Below are 24,027 nucleotides of genomic sequence, written 5' to 3' on the forward strand. Positions count from 1 at the left end.
ACAGGGAATGTTACCGCGAATTTTATTATAAATTACAAATATTACAAATACTACAGAATGCCATTTATTGGTGAAATCTATTCATCAACTTGGATATTAGGGTTCTGGTTTTTCAGTTTATGACACAAAACCTCTTCAATATATTGTAACATATCATCAATGCCTTGATGATCATACTCCTTAAAAGCAGAAACTTTTCAAATTTTTCTTCAGCATCTTTTCTCAGCAATTATCTCAGTGTATTTTCACATGCTGGCATTATTAGGTTTTGACCATTTGTGTGACTTTTCCAGACAATATTTTCTGCTGATACATAACTTACATCCTTTTCACAGGATGTACTTTTCAACAAACATTATATTTTAGATTCTAATAGTTATATAGAACAATCAGTACCATCATTTATCCAATGACTGTGATTTGAAATTAGTGTCTTTAATTTTCCTGGAAATAATGTTGCATTTTGAGTTTGTCAGAGAAGACAGAAAGGCATATGCCAGGTTGGACTATCAGCTCAAGTAAAATTCACTGAGAGATAGATTTTGTTGGAAAAGGAGATTTTATGTGTCCCTTTCCACACCACTACATGGCTCAGCAGAATGTAAGCCTTCATCACTAACGTTATCAGAATTATCCATTGGTACCAGCCTAACATACTCCTCTTCCATTTCATACCTTATCTTAACAAATTGTCACATTGAATCATCAGACACATTCATAAATCCAAGGGCTAATAAGATACAAAATAGAAGGGTATAATATAAAATGAAATGAGAAATACTGAAAAAAATCACAATATGATTTACCTCTAGCCTATAATCCAAGTTTTGTAATGTTTTTCAGGAGAGAACTTGCATTTGATTACCTGAGACCAACTGAACTTAATTTCTTGCCTTAAAACTTTTCTTAACACATAAGCAGTGTTCCAGTTAACTCTGTTACATGTGGCAGATTGTACTTTTTAAACATAGCCACATATTCAGAATGCAATCTTCTGTAATAACTAGCTAATGTTTATCATCACATCATTCTGTTCCTTTTACCCAATGCCAAGAATGAGAAAGCCAAATTTCTTTGCTGTCACTTCTGAGGAGTAGGGGCTTAATATCTATTTAATCACTGTTTTTGAGGACTAATCTTATGAAGAAGTCTCTTATTTGATGTTTCCCCACAGTGTGTCATATGCTATATTGTATGCAGTCTGCAAAGAGGAAGAGTTGAACTTCCATTTTTCCACAGAAATTGTTGGGGCTTGCATTAGGTTGTTCTTGCATTGCTATAAAGAAATACCTCAGACTGTGTATTATATAAAGAAAAGAGGTTTAATTGGCTCAAGGTTCTGCAAGCTTTACAGGAAACATGGTGCTGGGATCTTCTTGGCTTCTGGGGAGGCCAAAGGAAGCTTACAATCATAGTGGAAGGTCAAGGAGCCAGCAAGTCACATGGCCAGATAGGAGCAAGAGAAAGACAGAATAGGGGGAGATGCCACACATATTTAAATGACCAGATCTCATGTGAACTCAAAATGAGAGCTCCCTTATAACCAAGGGGATGTTCTGAGCCATTCATGAGGGATCGGCTCCCATAATCCAAATACCTCCTACCAGGTCCCACCTCCAATGTTGGGGATTACACTTCAGTATGAGAATTAGGCAGGGACAAATATCCAAATTATATCAGGGCTAAAAAGGTTCTTTTCATCTTTTTTAAATTAAAATAATTTTTTGGCATTGGTGAATTTCTTATCATCCCAGTGATGCTTTAAAAACTTGTATATGTTTGTGTCTTTGTCCATCTGTGCTGCTACAACAAAATACCATAGCCTGGTTACTTTATAAATAATCGAAATGTATTTCTCACAGTTCGTGAGGCTGGGAAGTCCAAGATCAAGGCACTGGCAAGTTTCGTGTATGGTGCAGGCCATTCTCGCTTTCAATAACGACACTTTGTTGCTGTACCCTCCTAAGTAGGCAAATACTTGTCCTCACATGGCTGAATGGTCAGAAGGGCAAGAGACTTCCTTCAGCCTCTTTTATAAGGTCTCTAATTTCATTCATGAGGACTCTGCCCTTCTGACTTAATCACCTCCTAAAGGCACTACCTTTAATACTATCACAATGCAATGAAGTTACAACATACGAAGTTTGGAGGACACATTTAGAACACAGCAGTTTGTTTCGGTTTCAGCATATCTGTTATTTCAATCCATAGGAATTTCCATCATATTTTTAGGAATAAAAATTCAAAAAGATCTTTCTATAAAGCAAGTATTTTAGTGTCGTTTCCACTTGAGTTCCATAGCTTGAAACTATTGTTGATGATATTACTCTTAAAGTCTAAACTCCTTTACGTGCATTACCAGGTCAGCTGTGATTTGGCCTCTGCCTGCCTCTCTTGTCTATTTTCTCCTTCCCCTTCAACGTACTCATACTATTCCAGCTTTCTAGGCTTCTTAAAACATGGGTTCCATTCCTTTGTTCTTCTTTTTTTTTTTATTTTTTAGTGTACTCCTACATAACCTCCATGTGTTTCTGCAGCACATTTTTTTTAGCAGAAACCCTTATCCAGAAGCTCTGCTTCCTCATTCCTCAACCCCTTCTGTCTACTTGCCGTCCTAAAACTTCACCTCTTACAGGATACAGCCAAACTGCATCATGTCTGCCTTGTTAGTTAACTGTCTCCAAAGTAGGAAATATACCCCTGGAGAGTGAGTTCACTGCATATTTGTACAGCATTTTTCCCTAGATCCCAGCAACAAGCCATAAATATAGAAGGAATTGAGTGTATGTACAACAAATAAATGAAAGCATCATAATATTATATTACTTATGATGGCCCAAAGAATGAGAGAGTGCGCGTATGTGGTATGTAAGTGTGCATGTGTTTGAGACGCTTAAAATCATTGTTCTTGTAAAAATGATTTCAAGGAAGATTTCCTGTTATAATTATTGACACTGAAACCTTTTAGCTATCTTTTCTGGCATGTAATTTAAGCAATTTGTTCTGTTTCTTGATTTAAAGTTATAATTATCATTATTTGAATTACTTGCTTTGTATCAGTTTTTACAGTATTCCTATTGTCATAAATTTAGACAATATAAATATTTATGTATCTTATTCCATGTTTTATGTCCATTTTTATTAATCTTTGGGGCCAACAATTGTAGTGTGTTCATGCCCATATTATACAATTCTAACTGCTACATTGAACAAACATAACTCATTAGGACGCAACTATTCAAAAAAACTATTCTTTTTCACTGTGGCCTGGAAATCCACCATAATATGTTCTTCCTCTTTTCTCTGGGAGAAATCTTAGATAGTCTTCATAACATTATTATTATGCCATTATTCTGGCACAATAAGTCTAACAGTCACCCTTATCTGAGGAAAATTCCCATCTTGTTAATTAAATTGCGTTTTGTAGTTGAGCCTTCATTTTCACCTCCCCAAGCAAAGGCCTTCCTCAAGCTACAACCGTAGTGAGAAGAAGGAATGTTGTCAGTTTCCTCTCTCTTTCCCCAATACTGTGCTAATGCTATTGCTACACTTCTTCACTTTCAGTCCCCAATTCCCATCCCACTCGGTTGCCTGGAGCTCCCCGTATGCAACAGGGGTGGGGAAGAGATGAGTAAGAGATAGTATATCAAATCCACTTTGAGTATCAAGAACATTAGATATCTCTATTAGTAAATGTGATAATAGAGAGTAAGAAAGATATAGAAAGGTGGGAAAGAAATTTCCTTGTGGAAATTTATATTTATGTATGTCATATTTTTGCCTAGTTTTGGCAGGTAGGAGTTTTCATTAAAGTCACCTCAAGTCTCTTCTTCTCTCACTTTTGCTTCCCTCTGACAACTGGCTTTATTATCAGTAAAAGATTTTCACTCAGCAGCTCCCATATCTCACAGCAGAAGTATTTGCCATCAAAGATAGGATCAGACATGCTACACTTGGTCCCATGTCCCAAAATCACAGTAGTCTTATACACATTGCAAAGGGTATAAATCTTAGAACCAATAAGTTGTGAGGAGGAAAATATAATTTTAAAAATGTAACTTCCATTGAACCACATATTTGGAGAGAAGAAAAGTGTTACTGCACAAAAGAGCTAAGTGAGATGTGTTAGGAATTTTAAGTGCAGAAGTCATTAACCGTTGTATGGTGATGGAAGTAAAAAGGAAATGCATTCTTTTAGGAAACAGTACCACATTTGGGGGTAGAGGTTTGTTGATTTTGTTTGGTTTTGATTAAACTTGTAGAAAAAAAAAACAATTCACACTGGCTTTCAGAAGACTAAATCTTTATGAAACATGATTTCGTTGAAATACATAAGAGATCTCAGTCATTGAAATCATTATTTTGATTTTAAAAAAAAGTATTTGGAGGCTGGGTATGGCAGCTTATGCCTGTAATCCCAGCACTTTGGGAGGCGAAAGCAGGTGGATCTCTTGAGGTCAGGAGTTCGAGCCAGCCTGACCAACATTAGCCCCAGGCGTGGTAGTGGGTGCCTGTAATCCCAGCTACTCGGGACGCTGATGTAGGAGAACTGCTTGAACCCAGGAGGCGGAGGTTGCACTGAGCCGAGATCGTGCCACTGGACTCCAGCCTGAGCAACACAATGAGACTGTCTCAAAAAAAAAAAAAAAATTATTGGAGTGATTTTGATCAAACTTACAAACACCTACCTAAATACCTAGACAATAAGAATCTTGTATTTATAATGCACAACATCTAGCCTTTGAGCAGTCTTCAGCATGGGTGGAGTCAATGGCTCAGCATTGTCATTAACAGCAGGTCCCCTTCTCTCCTGCTCCAGCCTTGACATTGGTTTTTCTTAAAAGATGGTGGCAATTTGGCTACAGCCATTTCAGCTAGTCCATAAAATGCAAAACTGATTCAGAGGCTGTGAAGAGCTTAATTTTGCTATGGTTCTTACTTAGACATGAAGAGATAATTTTAGAGAAACCCTCTCACTTCCGTTCATGCATTTGGCCAGAATTTGTTTATGTGTCTGTTTCTGATCATGCAGTAGCAAATGGTTTACAATTATTATGTTGTCCACATTCTTCTTGTCTGAGGTTACATGGACATTGATGAGTTAAATAAAATATGTGCTATTAAAATAAGAAATCTTTGAACTTTAGGCTGGGAATTTATTTTTTGAGTTCTTGTTTGAAAAAGTTATTAACTGATAAAACACACATTAGAATAAAAATATAAATATCAACCCTGACCACCATTGTTTCTATTGACTTCATTATTGGATTTTACTTCTATTGTGAAATAAAAAGAGAATTGGCTTTAATGCTGGTGTAAAAATAATAAGTTGTCATTTCCCAGTTTTAGAATTTTAACTGTGCTTTGTGATGTTGAGTCATTCCTAATGACCTTTCATATTACAAATGCAGCAAATATTCCAATAAATAAACTGAGCATCTGCACTTTGACTCATAAAATCATAAAAGCCAAAGTAAATTCTGAGATTAAAATGTCAGTTATCTAAAATTCTGATAGAAATTTAACCTACGAGTCATTTAAAAATAGCCAAAACCATTTAATGCCTACTTTTTACTATTAAATATATTTCATTTTATAGGTCACAAAAAAGTTTATGTTTAAATAAAATAAAAATATCAATTTTTAATTTAATCAATTTAATCGACTTGCTATCTAAACTGCTTTGCTTCTTTTAGGAAGTTTGTAAGAGAAAAAGGAAGTTGGCATTAGTAGATTCATCATCGAACACAGTATATGAAAGCTTGGTTATCATCTAAAGCTGAATGATTAACAGACATGAGTTTTTCCTGTACGCTAGCAATATAAATAAATGGTAGAAATAGTGTTTCATGATTTTGACAGTTGCTTCTGTTAATTAACAATTCATAATTTCACATGAGTAAATATTTTGGCTATTTAAGTTCTGCTGTTCACCTCTGTAACCATCTCTTGAAAATCTTTCCTAATGCTTTAAATGAATACATCTGAATAAAATAAATAAACCAGAAAAAAAGTCCCAAGGATCAAATTGTAAAATACATTTGTATATTAATAGTTAATAAGAAAAAAGCATTCCAAAAGCACGTAATTTGTATAGAACACTGTAGTATAGTGTGCTTTATACCATTTTATGTAATCTAATGGAGATAAACAGCTATAGGTCCAAAGGTGTTAACATGGCCAGAAGATGGTGAGCGGCCTGCATCTAAAACACAGGAGAGTGAAAATTTTTCTTATGCGTGAGTCAATTCATGAAATCTACTTTCCCACCATTCTATTTCCTTAACATTTTCAGTTTCTAAATTTCCAGTTTAGTGAAAGGCATGTTTTAATAGAGTATATTAACTTTTTTCCATGTACCTCAATGATGAGAATTAGAACTCTTTATCAAATAGTAGAAACATATTTGGATGCTACTGAAGTCAAATATTTAGTGAACTTAAAATTTGTCATGATTTACAACTACACTATAGAAAAACAGGATTTCAACAAGCCATTACGAATTGTCCTAGAAGGGTTTGGAAGTCAGACATTAACTCAATCTTAAAATGAGTTGGGAAGTGCAAGATTAGGTCAATTTAAAAAAAAACTATAGCACTAGTTGGAGTTGTTATATTGGCAAGTTGGCAGAGAACTGAGAAATATAAATTATATACAACTGATTTTTATTATTAGTGGCTGATACATTCTATAAATTTGCCGCAAACACAGAATCAGTCAATATTGAACCATTGTTCCTACGGGAAATACAGGTTATGGTCCCTCAAGCCTCTGGTTACAATATTTTTATCAACTGATTAATGCAATACATGACCTTATTTTTTTGTGTGTCTCTTTGTCTAAAGACAACTTATTTAGTATATATTGCTGATTTATAAACATTGACCTTATGTCTACAGCCCTGGAGCTCATTCTAGAAAGAAGTTAAGCTAACACATGTATTTTCTCCATAAGGCACATTCTTTTGTCTTCCTGTGTTTAGAAAAAAAGGGCCACCGTTTAGCAATATCCTTGGGGGACATTTTAAGCTGTGAAATCACCAATAAAAAGCAAAAATAAATGCCTAAAGTATGGCACTAAATAGATCACAAAAGGACACTTGTTTATTGTTTGTGAGCTGAAAAAGGCAAGACATCACTTTGAACTCAGCTGGAAATGTGTTTGTTGGACAATTCACTGGACTTATCTGTTTATATCCACAAAATTGATTTTTGTATTACAAAAAGTTTTACCAAGTAGACAACTTCACAAGTAGGGAATTTGTAAGTAATGAGGATTAACCTGTACATAAAAGGGAGGCAGAAAAAAAATGGTCATAATTTTTAACCTCCAGATTTTTAAATTCAAACTCATTACTACTAACAAAGATTTACAAATAGATTATTTACAGTTCAGCAACAATGCAGAAAAACAAAAATCACTCTATGTATTGCTCTACTTGCATAGACTTAAACCCCTATGTAGAGCTTAGCCAAGGTGATTTGAAAACTCAGGTTTTCAAACTTTAGCAAGCATCAGATTTCATCCAAAGGCCTTATTAAAACACGGACTGTGACACCCTCTTCCCAGGCCTAGCCTAGGGCTTGAAAATTTGTACTAGCCAGGTGACAGTGATATTCAGGAACTATATTTTGAGAACCACTGGATTAGATCAAGTATAGATCAGGAAGACCTTGTAAATCTACAGGACTTTGGCTCAAAAGAGACTGCATGGGCCTCTTTGGCCCTGTTCCTTTAGTTTCACACCTCTCATGAGATTGTGTTGCTCTCATGTCAAATATAGGAAAGTTAAGTAAAAATAAAGGAAAGGTCTGCAAAATAAAGAGCTATTCTATCTCAGTCTTGGAGCAGAATCCACCCTCCCTACGTTTCCCCAGTGCATGGGGCTTGTGTCACTTGGATGGTAGCCCAATTTTACTATATTAGACTCATGGTGGTGCTGAGAAATAGTCCAAAAAGGAAATGAAATTTCAAAGTTACTAAATAGTGGGAATTCAAAGCTGAAGAAAAGCCAAAATTAATATGCCATATGAACTCAAGAGGCTTTAATCTCTCCCGGACGCATTAACATTTCTATTTCTAAATATCCTAACACTATGGACTTTATAACAGTTCTCAGTTTAAAGGGTTGAAACACAGACTGAAGTTCTCATAATCAGGTATATAAGAGGGTACATAATTAAGTGCCCTCTTATATTATTGTAATTAAATTATATTATGATTTTACCTTGGAAACATCAACAATTCAATTAAAAAGATTCCTACAAAGAAATCATTAGTGCATATAATGTCAATACTGGAATTCCAAGTGAATGACAAGAAAATAGTTTATTTCTTACTAGAGCAAAAAATGTGACATGCAACCCCTTTTGGAATGTCTATTTGTCTTTAATAAAACTGATGTATGGTTAGCAATATAGTATTACATATGATTTTTTAAAAATATTTTCTTTTATAGGTCAAAGCCAGAAATGTACAAAGTATTACATGATTTTATTAGTATGGTCAGTTTTATAAAAATAGATTTTCAATATATAAAGAAATCACTCAAATCTTTTATGATGAATGGAAAGAGACTAGAAGAATCTCTGTAAGAAGTTCTCTGCTTATTGTGTCAAAATGCTTACAAGAATGGTCAAATCTGAAGATACTGTCAGGGTTTTTTAAGTATTTCAAATATGCTCAAATTTTTAGAATGCACAATTGGCAAATGTCTTTTGTAGCCTACATCAGTGGTGTTTGTTCACTACTTTTACTGTAGAAGTGTCTAGCATGTACTTCTAAAGACAAACTATGGAGCTTAAAGAATAGACAAAACATATTTCTGACAGGACATGGGAATCTCAGGCTCTGGGTTTGAGCTGCTTATTCTGGTTATTTTACTTGGGCTGTTTTTTCTATTTGACCAGGATGATAAATTTCCTAAGAGCCTTCTATCAGATTAATAGCAGAGAACCTGAGTCAGACTGCATGCATTTAAAAACCACTCCTGACTTTTACTTTATGGTTATCTCAGACCAGTTTATTTACATGTTTCTATCTCATTCTCTTTATCTGCAAATTGTGGGTGATAGATCCTACTTTGCAGTGATTAGAAAAGTACCTAGTGTATAAATAACACTCAATATCTATTAGTATAGTTCTATTTTATTTTGTCCTAAATTGATTAATATTTCTTTTTTCCTTGTTTTTTTTTTCAAATATCCAGTTTCAGATAACTATCAATCTTAATTCTCAAAATAATGGATTAAATTATTTCTCTTGAAGAGAGAGGAAAAAAAAATCTGCTCAGGCCATATATCTTTCCCCCAACTGAACTTGCTAATTTTCTCTGTAAGTTTGGGTAAGTTGATTTTTCACAGCACTGTTACAGAAACCACTTATTGCACTGCAGAGTATTCATGGAGCAGTTCAGCTTCTAGTGCTATTAGGGTACCCAAATTACAAGTCACTATAACTGTGACAGTGCACCTGCAAAACACTTGGCCTGCTAAATTACCTAGATCCTCTTCCTCTAATAGAATGTAAATAATTTTATAATAGTTTGAAGAAAACAAAAGCCTTTTTTGTCACCAGAGTCAATCTGACAAAGGTAATTTTGTCTATTACAGGGTTTTGCCTTCAATGTGAACTGATCATATAGCTATGTCATTGGAAGTTAATATCATGCCAACAAAGTCAATTTAAAGAGGTAGTTGTGTAGCAAACTCACCCAAGAACTTATAAGTACCAATAGTTGGCATGAAAAATACTACAGAATAAAAAATATATTAAAATATCCTAATGACTCAGAAGAAAATAAGTAGTTCTGTGGGTTATTTTGTTAAAGAATCAAAAAAACTGATGGACTAGCATCATAAATAAAAAAAAATATACCTAGACTGTGAAATAAAAGAAAAGACCCCTAAAGAGAAATCGGAATTAGGTGAAAAGACAACTGGTTAAGTTTAAATGAGAAATGTGGAATAACAGAAAGATTGTAAAGAATTTAAAATATAATATTTTGTTTAAATTGTATGTGGAGAGCAGAAAATTAAAACATAGACATGGCCAAAAATCCTGTCAGTAATGTAAGGTAGAGAAAATAGATAAATATTAAAATAATGAAAATATTAGAATGTAATTATGAGTGACAGAAAGTGAAGACCTACACTAAGCATTGTAGGTGCTCTGAGAAATAAAAATATTTGAAAGAGAAGCATCTTAAAATCTTTAATCAGTGAGCAATTATAAAGATCTTTTTCAAATTATTTTGTAATAATCTCTAGTTGAATTGTAGCAACAATATGAACTAGGTAATTATATGTCATGGAAATATCAAGGTTCATTTGTTGGGCTAGTATATGGGCAACTTACAGAAATACTAGAGGTGTGGTGAAAAGAAGGGGTAATAATGATATTAGCCACCTTTGTGCAGGATCTGCCTGTGCCAGACATTGTTCTGAGTACTTCACACACACTGAAATATTCAGTTTTCAAAACAACACTAATCCTCAAAATAACTATATTAGTCAGGGTTCTCCAGAGAGCAAGAACAACCAGGAGATATACAGATATGTATATCTAGAATGAGATTTATTATAAGGAATTGGCTTATGTGATTATGGAGGCAGAAAATTCCTACAGTCCACCCTCTGCAAGCTGGAGACCCAGGAAAGGTCATGGAATAAATTACAGCCTGGATCTGAAGGCCTGAGAACCAGGAATTCTGACGGTATAAGTTCTAGCTTAAGGGTAGGAGAAGACTAACGTCTCAGCTCAAACAGTCTGGCAGAGAGACATAATTCACCCTTCCTTTGCCTTTTTGCTCTATTCAAACCCTCAGCAAGTTGGATGATGCCCACTCACACTGGGGATGGCCAGCTGCTTTACTCAGTCCACCAAGTCAAATGCCCAATCCTTCCAGAAACACCCTTATCGACACACTCGGAAATAATGTCTAACCAAATATGTAAGCATCTTGAAACCAGTCAAGTTGGCATATACAATTAGCCTCACCTACATTTCAGATGAGGAAACTAAAGAAAAGATACGATAAGAAATTTGAGTAAGGACTGCCTAGCTTATGAATGGAAGAAGCTTGAATTTGTACCTGGCTTCTTGGGCTCCATCATTCATCCTTCTGATCAGAACTTGAACAAAATATTACAAGAGGGCACGCATTTTTCTATAGCATCCTCTGGCATCTGAAAGAATGTTTGACACATAGTAAGCCCTCACTAAATGTTTTCAGAATGAATAAATACATATTTTTACATCAACTTCATTATTATATTTTGAACAATTTATTTCACTTGCATAATCAATTATGAATGTTAAAACACTGAAAAATTGTACCCCTCACAAATTCTCTATACATTTGAACAGATTTTGTTTTGTATATTTGGTGCTTTGTTAACAAATGGCATAGAAGTTTGTGACTATGAATTGTTCCATTAGTTGTTCCTTTTATCAAAGAGATTGATGTCTCAAAATTTAATTTTAGAGAAATAAATTGCCATCATTTATTTTACTTTATCCTAATTTATCTTAGTTTTTTTTATTATTAAATCTCTTTTTAAATTATTTGCACACTTCTTTTAAGAAACATATTGTTGGACTTTGGTTTTAACCTAATCTACAGCCTTAAGTTTAACCATACATCCTAACTAATGTGCATCTGTTGCATATTGGTATATTTCAAATAATTTATTTCTCTTTCTCTTTTTAAGGTATTATTTTTGTACATTGTTGTCTCCTTTTTAACACTATCTTTGACGTAAAATTTAGTTTTATTAATAGCTGTCTTAACACTTTAGGACTACAAATGAAAACAACATTTCTATAATTATTAAAGTGTAAAACAAAAGTGTAATAGCTTGATTTTTCCCTAAAAGAAATTAGGAAAATTGAATGATCCTATTTCCCAGTGTCTACTTCTTATTTTTGTTAAAGTACCGAGGTTATATCTTGAAATTAATATTTTGCATGTTTTCTGCTCAGAAATTCATCTTTTCCATTAGGCATCTATTTTCCTCTACAAGTATTCACCTACTGTAGCAGGGCTTCAAAAAAAAAAACTCTCTCTTTATGCTTCAAAACTTGAGTTCTGACATGAGCTTCTGACAGTCAAAAGGGTCCACCACAAAAGGAAAAAAGCAACAAGTTCATGCCCGATCAAAAATTAGAAAGAAAATAGAGGGGGGAAAACAGGACCTTGTCTCTGCTCAGAGAAGGCTAGACAAGCATCAGCTACAGCAGAAGGGAGAGAAGTGTTGCCACATGACTTTGAAGAGGGACAAAGATTAAAGACCAAATGACCAAACTTTGGTGAAACAGAAAAATGATTTTTTTCAAGGAATATCCCTCTATCTTGTGATGAAATACGACTTTATTTTCCTATTCACCTATATTTTAAACTCTTTGCTAACATAATCCTTAAATTGTATAGCTATTCTCTTTCTATACAATATTCTTTCTTCTTTCCTCACTGTCTACTTCCTTTTTTCTGTGCTTTTCTACTTAAAAAAGCTTGTCCTCACACAATAAAACAACTCTAAATTTGTCATGAGAAGTCAGACATAGGAAAAAAAATAGAGGAAAAACTTCAGAAGCCAAACAAGCCATAATAAATTGAATAAAATCCAGAAGTGAAGGAAAATATTTGCAAGCTGGATTACAGTAGGGAATATCATCTATTCAGATCAAGCATTATGAAAAAGATTATAAAATAATTGGCTAAGGTTAAAACTTGGAAGATGCCCATGGAATGTGGGACACTGGATTTTTAAAGTAAATGAAAGGCTCAGGATATGGTCCAACATGAATACAGCAGACAAAGCTGAAGTTTAAGAAGCAGTTCAACATGTTCCGCAGTGTCTTGAGGATATTTCTGCAAGTATTTAGCATTCAGCTTCCAATTTTGAGGCAGAAATTCATCTTATTCATATTCAGTCATCATATCCACGCCTTGTCTTTTGACTTTCACTTTCCTCAATTTGATATAAATGACTATACCAAAGGAAGATATATATTAAAGTACCTAATACATAAATAGATAATATATAATAGGAAACATGAAGTATAACACACAAACACATATGTCTATTACATATTTACATAATAACTACATAATTATACAGAATTAATTATACTATGTTGTGTTTAGGAACAAGTTGCATAATTATTAGATAAATATGAGTGTTTAATATTTTAAACGCTTTTGACATTTTAAATGCCTCTCATTTATAAAAATATTAAGCACATTAAATTTACGGATCCAGTGTGCTTGTCAGAAATTTATAATTAAGTTTAGAGAATATAACTTGAAATATATGAGATTTTCTATTTGAAATATATGAGAATATGATTTAGTTTAGTTCTTACTCCTTCCTTCATGCAGAAGTGCACAATATTTAACAATACTTAATTTACTAAATATATATAATTTTAGTATGAGAATTGTATATATGCCATGTCAAAAATTTAACTGCTTGTAACAGTCAAATACATTAAATTTGCATTTGTAGTTTACAATATTTAAGGTCATTTGTTGTTTCCTTTTTGCATACTCAGGAACATCACTAAAGCAATTCTCTCTTACACTATTTGTTATCCATTTTTTCCTTTCTTCTTTTCATCCTGAAGTATTTACTTCTTCCACACGGACAAATATTCCTCACTTAACTTCCAGGTCATGACACTTACCTGTCTTTTTTTTCTTTTAGACACCTGTTCTTTTAATTTTTATGTACCCTAGTACCCAGTACTCAGAATTATCCTCTTTTCTATTTATACTCATTCTCTTGATATTCTCCATATAATCCTGAGCCAGCTTGCCAACATTTTGGGCCTCGGTTTTCCATCTGTAAAATGGAGGTAACTGTACCAATTTTATTTAATTGTGTGAAATAATGAAATTAACACATACTTAGAAAAATGTTTAGAATAGATTCTGGTTCACTATGAGTCATACATAGGTTCTGCTGTTATTATTACTGACTCATCAGTCACCCAAGCTCCAGGCTTAAAACACCTTTTATAGATTGACCACTACCAAATTTCTATCTCTAACTCAGACCTCTCTCCAACTCCAGACTCACATATGAAATTTCAGGATCAACATTTCCATTTGAGTGTCTAAAGGGCATCTCAAACATAGTAAGTTTATAATTGAACTCATACATTTCCCTGCTAAACCTGTTGCTATCTTAATCTTTCTTAATTAATTGCAACTGCAGCCTTTCAGTTGTTCACACTCAAAAACTTGGAGTCATTTTTTTCTCTTTCTTTTAAATGCTACAGCCAATCCATGAGTAAATCCAACCAGATTTGCCTTCAAAATATATTTAGAATCTCACCCATTCTTATTACTTTTGCTGGACCACTACGCTGGTCCAAAACACTATCATCTACCACTTGGAATATTCTAATAGTTTCTCGTTAGCAGAGATAAGGAAGAGCTTGAATTTGGCATAACATTTTATTTCATTTTTATTGCACCTCATTGTATTTTGCAAAAATATCAATCTACGATAAATTGAAGAAAAATAAAAAAATTGGGTCCATCACTATAGACCAGTTAAAAAGCACTGATACCACGTATGGTAAAAAGTGGTAGATAATTCATATGGGAAAAATTAAGTGGAAATGAGAGTAAGGAATATGAGCATCAGAAGGCGGAGGCTATAATTGAATTTATTTTTCCCTTCATGTTCTTGTTTTAAAAATTATTTTAAATACAAAAAAGCTGAAAGTAGATTAGTACCCAGGTGCATTCAACTTTTATTTAACAATTGTTAAGATCTTGCTTACTTGTCTTATAATTGTCTATAAATAAACCTATGCATCATTTTTATGTAAATATAAAAATAAGTTGCAGATATCATGACACATAAAACACTTGGCATCCATTTCTAAAAAATGAGGTCAATCTTTTTCCAAAGGTACAGTGCCATCATCACACCTAAGAAAATGTCAATAATTCTGTAATGCCATCTTTTATTAACTGTCCTGGCACTTCTAAAACTGAATGTTAGGAAAAAAAATAATATATTATTCCTGAAATCTTGGGTCAGAAGGAGATCTGAATTTGGAGGCAACCTTGCTTTAATACAGTATGGAATTTCATTTTAAATTTTTTTTACATTTATAAAAAAATGTTTAATGTAATCTTAAAATAAATGTGTTCAATTGCAATGATAAAAATTTAGAAATGATTTTTCAAAGGTGTACAGGCTGTTAAATCCATATATTTTAAATCCTAAACATTACTATAAGGTTATTCCATCCAAAGCATTTTCTTCACACTTTTCTATCAGTAATGTAATATAATTCTTTAGTTCATTGAAGAAAACGCACATAAATATGAGAACTCATTTCACATTATATAGACAAGGTTTTCACATATAGAGATAGTGCAATTTCACTCCCTAATGTTCTTAAACCATTTCTTCAAGTTCTATCCTAAAATGATTGTATATATATTTAAAGTATATAAAGGCAAATAGTCAATAATTCATCATTTTAAAGCTAGATGACTATTTCAGAATGTTAGTTCATCTTTCTGATTTTAGTCAGTTTATATTGAAAATATGTGAAACTTTTCCAGAAAGTCAATTTTAGTCTGCAGTTGGTATTACTGTATACATTTCTTTTTACTGAAAATGACATATGCATTTTAAAAATCTGTTAAATGGTAGGGATGTACATTATTGACAGAATCATTCACATGGTGGGGATGTTTTCCCCTCTCATAGAAAAAACCATGGAGTATCTAAAACATTTTGCCCTGTGCATACATCTACAGATCTCCTGTCTTCTCAACTACAGATTGGGTTGAGCAGAACACAGATAATACAGAAGTACATTTTTTTTCCAGATTAAACTAGGGTAAGTACAGAAAAACATATGTCTGTATATAATTATAATATAGAACTTTATATTTATTTGAAACACGTATATGCCAAAATCATCCTGCAGATGTTCAAGAAACTTGTTTACTAATTTGGTCATTCACTTGTATTTTAAAAAAGAATATAATCTTAAGTTTTTAGATTGCTTAACATTTAGAATTTCTTTTCATTTCTAACTGCTTTCTGAATGAGGAACTCTTAATTTGAAGGATTGTTGGCAGAACTGACTCAAGTACATCAGCTCATGCACAATATGTTGTTCCTTCTCTGGAACTGCACATATTGTTTTTCTTCCCCTTGTGGATGTTTATTTGAAGGATGAATAGGTCACTCTTAGCAGGAGAGCTAGTCATGTGACTGCCAGATACTGAAGACAGATGAGTCAGTTCCACGCAGACTACAAATTATGCATGCTGGATAAATCTATATTCATATTTGCATTTGACCTAAGCCTCAACTTTAAAAATAGATTTAACAGAAATTATACAGAAATTCAAAAATTGTTTTGCTAGGAAGCAAACAAGTTATGCAATACAATTTAAAAAAAGAATGTTCCCTCTGCAAGAAAGAGATCACGTTAGCGATGAAATACTATATGTCAGTCTGAGCTTAAGCCCAAATTCAAGAACATACTGTACACAAAACTTCTGAAATCTATTTATCCGATGTGTGACTGATAGCTATTGATGCAGCTTGGAGACCGTAGGGCGGTACTGACTCCCCATCATTTGTCATTATAAAGTATTCTTTGAATGGAAAGTTGTTTGCCTTTCATGGTCAGGGGAAAATAGTCCTGGTGGCTGGGTGCTAGTTAGAGTATAAGAACGTGGGCTAAGAAGGCAAGGAGCTGGTTTCAAATCCTAGTTTGGTCGCTCAGTTGATTCCATATATCTACAAATTATAACTGCATTAGTTTACTCAACTGTAAAACGTGACATGACTAATAATGATACCTGCTCCATAGGACAAAGCTAAGGTGTGACTCACCTGACAATCTTTTAAAGGATTTAGCATACGGGTACATACTTACCTAGGCCGTAATACCTGTATTTTCTTCTCTTTCGTACTTTCTTTCTTTTCTTTTTTTTTGAGACAGGCTCTCACTCTATCATCTAGGCTGGAGTGCAGTGGTGCGATCTCAGCTCACTGCAGCCTCGACCTCAAGCCAAGTGATTCTCCCACCTCAGCCTACTGAGTAGCCAGGACTACAGGCATGCACCAGCACACTCAGCAAATTTCTGTATTTTTTGTAGAGACTGGGTTTCACCGTGGTGTCCAGGCTGGTCTCCAACTCCTCAGCTCAAGTGATCTGCCAGTCTTGGCCTCCCAAAGTGCTGGGATTACATATGCATGAGCCGCTGCTGCACTTGCCCTGTCTGTCCCTCCCTCCCTCCCTGCCTCCCTTCCTTCGTTTCTTTCATTATTTTTGAGACAGAGGCTTGCTCTGTCACACAGGCTAGAGTGCAGTGATCCAATCTCGGCTCACTGCAACTTCCACCTCCCGGGTTCAAGCAGTTCTCCTGCCTCAGCCTCCCGAGTAGCTGGGATTACAGGCAACGGCCACCATGCCTGACTAATTTTTGTATTTTTAGTAGAGAGGAGGTTTCACCATGTTATCCAGGCTGGTCCTGAGCTGGGCTCAAGTGATCCACCCCTCAGCCTCCCAGAGTGCTAGGATTACAGGCGTGAGCCACTGCACCTGGCCTGATTTTCTTTTTAATTAGGTCTTTGTATATGTACTGTTGCACCACAAGCCTATAGTGCACACAGACTGTGATTTTTGTAAAATTTTTTATGCATTCTAAGATCTCAGGAACATTTGTCTCGCCTCTTTTCCCAATATACAAGAATTTGAAAAATAAGCCTCCTTTTAACAAAGATCTGCAACTAATTTTTTAAAAAGAACCCTGAGAAGAACAAGGATATAATGCTAAATACTGCATCATATCTAAGTAACAGCAAGTTGATGGTGTATGAGGACTAAGTTCTGATTTTTTTTTAATCTTGTCCAGATTCTTTTCTAAGGAGTCTGGGGAGTCATGCCTTACAAACCATAAATTCTCATCAGATGGGTTTTATTTGACCCTATATATCGTGACTTACTTTTCAATCTGACTCTGGCATAACTTTATAAGACAAGCAAAAAATATTTAACCCCCAAATATATTTCCTTGCCTTACCTTGAAATTGACCTGCAAAGTCTCTTGTGGGAAAAATCCACATTGTATAGAAAATCCCTTTTCCCCCTTGTTTTCCTTCCTCTCTTTTTAGATCCAGAAGATAATCAACTAAGAGCCAGGCACCCTTTTAGGTCTGATAAGAAACAATTTACAACCTGCTCTCTCTCTGAAGTCAGCTATCTGAGAGATTCCTCTGCACAATAAAACTTGGTCTCCACAATCCTTTATCTTAACCTGAACATTTCCTTTGATCCCAGGTCTTCAGATAAACTCAACCAATTGTCAATCAGAAAAGATTTAAATTTTCCCTCCTTTCTGAATGAAACCAATGTATTTTTTTTTTTTTTTTTTTGAGACGGAGTCTCACTCTGTTGCCCAGGCTGGAGTGCAGTGGCGCAATCTCGGCTCACTGCAAGCTCCACCTCCTGGGTTCACGCCATTCTCCTGCCTCAGCCTCCCTAGTAGCTGAGACTACAGGCACCCGCCACCACGCCCGGCTAATTTTTTGTATTTTTAGTAGAGACAGGGTTTCACCATGTTAGCCAGGATGGTCTCGATCTCCTGACCTCGTGATCTGCCTGCCTCGGCCTCCCAAAGTGCTGGGATTACAGGCTTGAGCCACTGTGCCATGCCAAAACCAATGTATTTCTTAAATGTATTTGATTGATGTTTCATGCCTCCCTAAAATACATAAAACCAAGCTGTACCCCGACCACCTTGGGCACATGTTCTCAGGACGTCCTGAGGGCTGTGTCACGGGCCATGGGCACTCATATTTGTCTCAGAATAAATTTCTTAAAATATTTTACAGAGTTTCACTCTTTTCGACAACAAGTAGGATCTGAAAATGTATCACCTTGGTATTCTCTTTTTTAAAAAAACTGGTAGCCCCCATTATTTTATTCTGAAATCTTTGAGAGGATAAGCAAATTTGAATTTTAAAAAGAAACAATAAAAAATCTGTAGGAGCAAGCTTAAATTTGAATGTTTATAATTTTTATAATTATATATTTCATAATTATGAATTATTAATAAATATTTTGGAGGAATTTACATATTTAACCCTTACAGTAACATTTAAATTAGGGGTTATGATTCTAATTTCACAAATGAAAAAACTGATGACCAATAGTTCAAGGCTGTTTTTCAGGTTTTCACAAGGAGTAGGTGAAGGAATCAAAATTAGAACCAGCCTACCGAACAATATTGCTTTGTGATAGAAAGAAAAATGTTTAATCAAAATTGAGGACTTGACTTTTCTCTCTGATACACTACAGGCACCTCGGGGCAGGCACTGAGGCTGTTTATTAACTCAGTCTTTTCTGTGAAGCTATTGAGCTATTGAGCTTCATGGAATAACATGAGAACCCATTTATATTTGTGTATATTCCAGTAAAGATACTGGTTAACATAGAGCATTTTGATATTATCTTCTGATCTATCCCCAGAGGTATGGAGGCTAGTGACCCTGAATAGATAGGTCTTTCTATGTTAATTATCAGAAATGATGCATGCCTTTGGAGGTTTTAAAAATCTATAACTAAGAGGATATACAGACTGGAACTTTGTGTTCTTGATTCTGAATTCTGAGAATACTCACAGTTAGTTGAGAGATGGTAGCAGCTACGTAGGAAGGGATCTTGTAGGGAACATTAAACTGGAATAAATAGTTTTAGTCACATTATCTTGTTATATGATATTTCTTTCTGTTATCTGTTATAAATACTATCTAGCTCTACTATATTTCTTTCTGTTATCTAAGTACTCTCTTTAAGTACTACAGAGAAGATTCAGCTGGGCTGCAGGAAGATATTTTTAGAAAGTCATTAATACATACTTGGGTTCACGAAAGTGAACCAAAAGAGAGAGTTCAAGAGTATTCCCTTCATTGCCCAAAGTGGAAAATCTGAAGGTGACTTTCTAAGAAAACTACAAACTACTTCAACTGTACCCAAAGGCATATAGAATAAAATACACCTGTGTAACCGTACCTTGCCCAGCTTATAAAATAAAACATTACAAATGGTAATGAAAACCATGGTATTCGCCATTCCATAGACCTAGTTCCTCCTCACAAGGTAACCATTACATTGAACTTGATATTTATTATTTCTATGCATCTATTTTTTACCTTACTGCAGATATTTGTTTTCTTAAACAAGATATACAGCTGTTTAGCCAGATTATATAATTTTAAACTTCGTAGGAATGACATTATATTCCACATATCCTTCCACCTTTTTCACTCATATTTGTTTTTGAGGTGTATCCATGTTGATACAGGATAAGTTGATTCACTTATCTGTTATATTTGTGGATTTAAAATATATTTTTTCTTGAGTCAACATTTAAAACTTTTAATATTTCTTGTTTTACAAACATTGCTGCTTTGAACATTTTCTACATCTCAATATACAAGAAATCTACAGGCTATCCAGCTAGAATGGAGGGGTATTACCATCCTCAAATGCACTAGAGAGTTTCTAAATTTGTCTTTCCACCTGATTGTAGCAATTAACATTCTCATGGTATAACACAGCCTTTTTGGCAGAATTAGATATTGTCAATTTCATGGACACAAAAACTACCTCATGGTTATTGTAATTTGGGTTTTTCTGATTATTAGTGAAATTCTATTTCTTATTTTTTGATTATTGAGGCTGTACTTCTATAAATTATCTCAATATTATTTGTTTATCTTGCCATTTATACAGCGGACAGTTTTCTTAATGATTTTGAAGTATTCCTGATATAATCTATACCATCTGTTGAGAGTTGCATACATTGCAAATATCCTATCCTACCTTCTAACTCATATTTTAATATTTTTCTTTTTTTGCACAAGCATTTTAACTTTTAAGGTAGTCGAGCAGTTTTTAATTAAAAAAAATCTTTCTCTACTCAAGGACAAAAAAATTATCTTTTACCTACACCTTGTGTAAATCAAGAATGCTATTTTATTTTATTTTTTCATATACAACCAATTGTTTAGGCCTTTCATTTCAGTCCGTTATTTCCTCATGTTTGTCTTATGTCATATTTTTATATATGAAATGCCTGTTTTTTTGGCTTTATCTAATTCTGGTGATCTCATTATCTATTATGTATCCCTGAACCAACTGTACAATATCCTAGTTGCATAAATTTATGATTTCTTAATATCCATACTGTTGACTTTTATAGTCTTCAGAATATTCCTATTACAAGTACATAATCTTCCCATATAAATGTTAGAAATAACTGGTCAAATTAATGATTGGAAAAATTTCTAAACTTAAAGATCAACTTGAAAAATATATATGACTTTAATAATATTTAAAATATTAATAATATTCAAAAATATAAATGACTTTAATATATTGCTTCTCTTATCCATGAACATTATATGCCTCTTCATTTTCTTTAATCTCTAAAATCCTTTAAAAATTTTATTGAATTTTCACCATCAAGGTCATTCATTTATTTTATATAATCCATTTCTGAATACCTTGTATATATTTTTATTGTATATTCTAAAGTTTTAGATATATTATCCATATGTTGCTGAGTTATAGAAAAGGAATTGACATTTATACATTGATCATAAACAACAATCATATAATGACATTATAAATTGATCATAAACATATATTAAGTACAATAAACTGTCTATATATAATCCATAGTAAACTATGGAGATTATATATCTTATATAAAATTTAAAAATATCGTTTACCTGTGTTTGTTTTATTTTCTTATTTTACGATTTTACAAAGGTATCTGGTACAAGGTTTAATAGATGCAATGACACTGGGTATCCTTGTCTGATTCTTATTTTTTAAGAGCTGGACATATTGGTTCACAACTGTGATCTTAGCACTTTGGGAGGCCAAGATGGGAAGGTCACTTGAGCCCAAGAGTTTGAGACTAGCCAGGTCAATATAATGAGACCCCATCCCTAATTTTTTTTTTTTTCTTAATTAGCTGAGTGTGCAGCACATTCCTGTAGTCCCAGCCACTCAGGAAGGAGGCTGAAGTGGGAGGATCATTTCCACTCAGGAGGTTGAGACTGTAATAAGCTGTGATCATGCCACTGCACTTGAGCCTGGGTAACAGAGTAAGAACCTTCCACACACACACACACACACACACACACGTACCAAAAAAAAGACAGAGAGAGAAAAGAAAAAAAAAACTTTTTGACATTTTAACTATATTAAAATGTTCAGTGTAGGCTTTTGTTTATATCCTTTACCAAAGTAAGAAAATTTTTAAGTATGTTATCTTGTTTTGTTTGTTTGTTTGTTTTCTGAGATAGAATCTCGCTCTGTCAACCAGGCTGCAGTGCAGTGGCGCAATCTCGGCTCACTGCAACTTCCACCTCCCACGTTCAAGTGATTCTCATGCCTTGGCCTCCCGAGTAGCTGGTATTACAGGCACACAGCACCACGCCTGGTTAATTTTTGCATTTTTAGTAGAGACAGGTTTTCGGCATGTGGGCCAGGCTGGTCTCAAATGCCTGACTTCAAGTGATCCACCTGCCTTGGCCTCCCAAAGTGTGCTGGGATTACAGGCATGAGCCACCATGACCGGCCTATGTATGCTATTTTGTAATGATTTTTGTTTTTTAAATTATAAAGTTGGTTTTGAATTTCATTGTGTAATTATTCTGAATCTTTTGAGATAACTGTATGCTTTATTTTCTTTCATTTCTCAATGTGATAAACATATATATATATTTCTAAAGGTAAGCAATCTTTGCTTTCTATGTTTGCTTATATTTTGCTGGATTTGGCTTACTTATATTTTGTTTAGAATTTCTGCACTGCATTCTATTTTAATGAGTAAGATGATTCTATAATCTTTTTCCTATTGTCTTGTCAGAAATACAATAAATCAGCACTATCTTTTTGTTAAATATTTTGTGTGAAATTCATGTACTAAACTATCTGGAGGAAAATGTTTTTTTCTGTCTCTTTCTCTCTCTTTTTTAAGTTTAGATTTGTCTACTGATTGAATTTCTTCAATATATTTTTATTATATAGATGTTTGTTAATTCTTCTTAAGTTAGGTTTCCTTAGTTATGTTTTTCTAGAAAATAGCCCATTTTATCATATTTCTGAATAATTGTCAAAAAGCATTTATTCACTTTTTAATTTTTTACTATATTTAGAGGTTTCTCTTAATTTTTATTTTTAATAGTTTTTGTCGTTTATACACTCTTATTTTCTTGATCTATCTCAACAGAGTTTTATCAACTTTATGTGCCTTATCAATGATTCGAAGGCTGTATTTTTTTACCTTTGTTGTATCTTTCTTTGTCTTTATTCAATTTCTGCTCTCTTCAAAAGCTGTTGTAATAGTTTTGTGGCTTATTCTATAACCTTTCTTTTCAAACTTTTAAAATTAGCTATTTACTTCATTTTTCTTTCTTCTTAAATTTTAATATTCAATTCCATAAATATTATTTACCATTTATTTCCACTGGATACTACTTGTTTACTCTGTATCATTTTCATCAATATTTATTTCTAAATGTTTTATTATTTCCATGATAATTGCTCATTTGTTTCATGACTTAAGAGCATATCTTTTCATCCATATCCCTACAAAGGACATGAACTCATCATTTTTTATGGCTGCATAGTATTCCATGGTGTATATGTGCCACATTTTCTTAATCCAGTCTATCATTGTTGGGCATTTGGGTTGATTCCAAGTCTTTGCTATTGTGAATAGTGCCGCAATAAACATATGTGTGCATGTGTCTTTATAGCAGCATGATTTATAGTCCTTTGGCTATATACCCAGTAATGGGATGGCTGGGTCAAATGGTATTTCTAGTTCTAGATCCCTGAGGAATCGCCACACTGACTTCCACAATGGTTGATCATTCTCAGTAAACTATCGCAAGAACAAAAAACCAAACACCGCATCTTCTCACTCGTAGATGGGAATTGAACAATGAGAACACA

At 33.8% G+C, this 24,027-nt stretch overlaps 1 long non-coding RNA gene across 1 annotated transcript; it reads right to left on the reverse strand.

The window, feature by feature from the left end:
- Positions 1 to 4,286: 4,286 nt before the first annotated feature.
- LOC129059797 (uncharacterized) lies at positions 4,287 to 11,177 on the reverse strand. Its single transcript, XR_008525886.2, has 2 exons — positions 11,093 to 11,177; positions 4,287 to 4,627 (listed from the first exon to the last, which is right to left on the reverse strand). It is a non-coding gene; the product is annotated as an uncharacterized LOC129059797 (long non-coding RNA).
- Positions 11,178 to 24,027: the final 12,850 nt, after the last annotated feature.

The sequence above is a fragment of the Pongo abelii genome, chromosome 5, assembly GCF_028885655.2.
Source record: "Pongo abelii isolate AG06213 chromosome 5, NHGRI_mPonAbe1-v2.0_pri, whole genome shotgun sequence".
Classification (NCBI taxonomy): Eukaryota; Metazoa; Chordata; class Mammalia; order Primates; family Hominidae; genus Pongo; species Pongo abelii.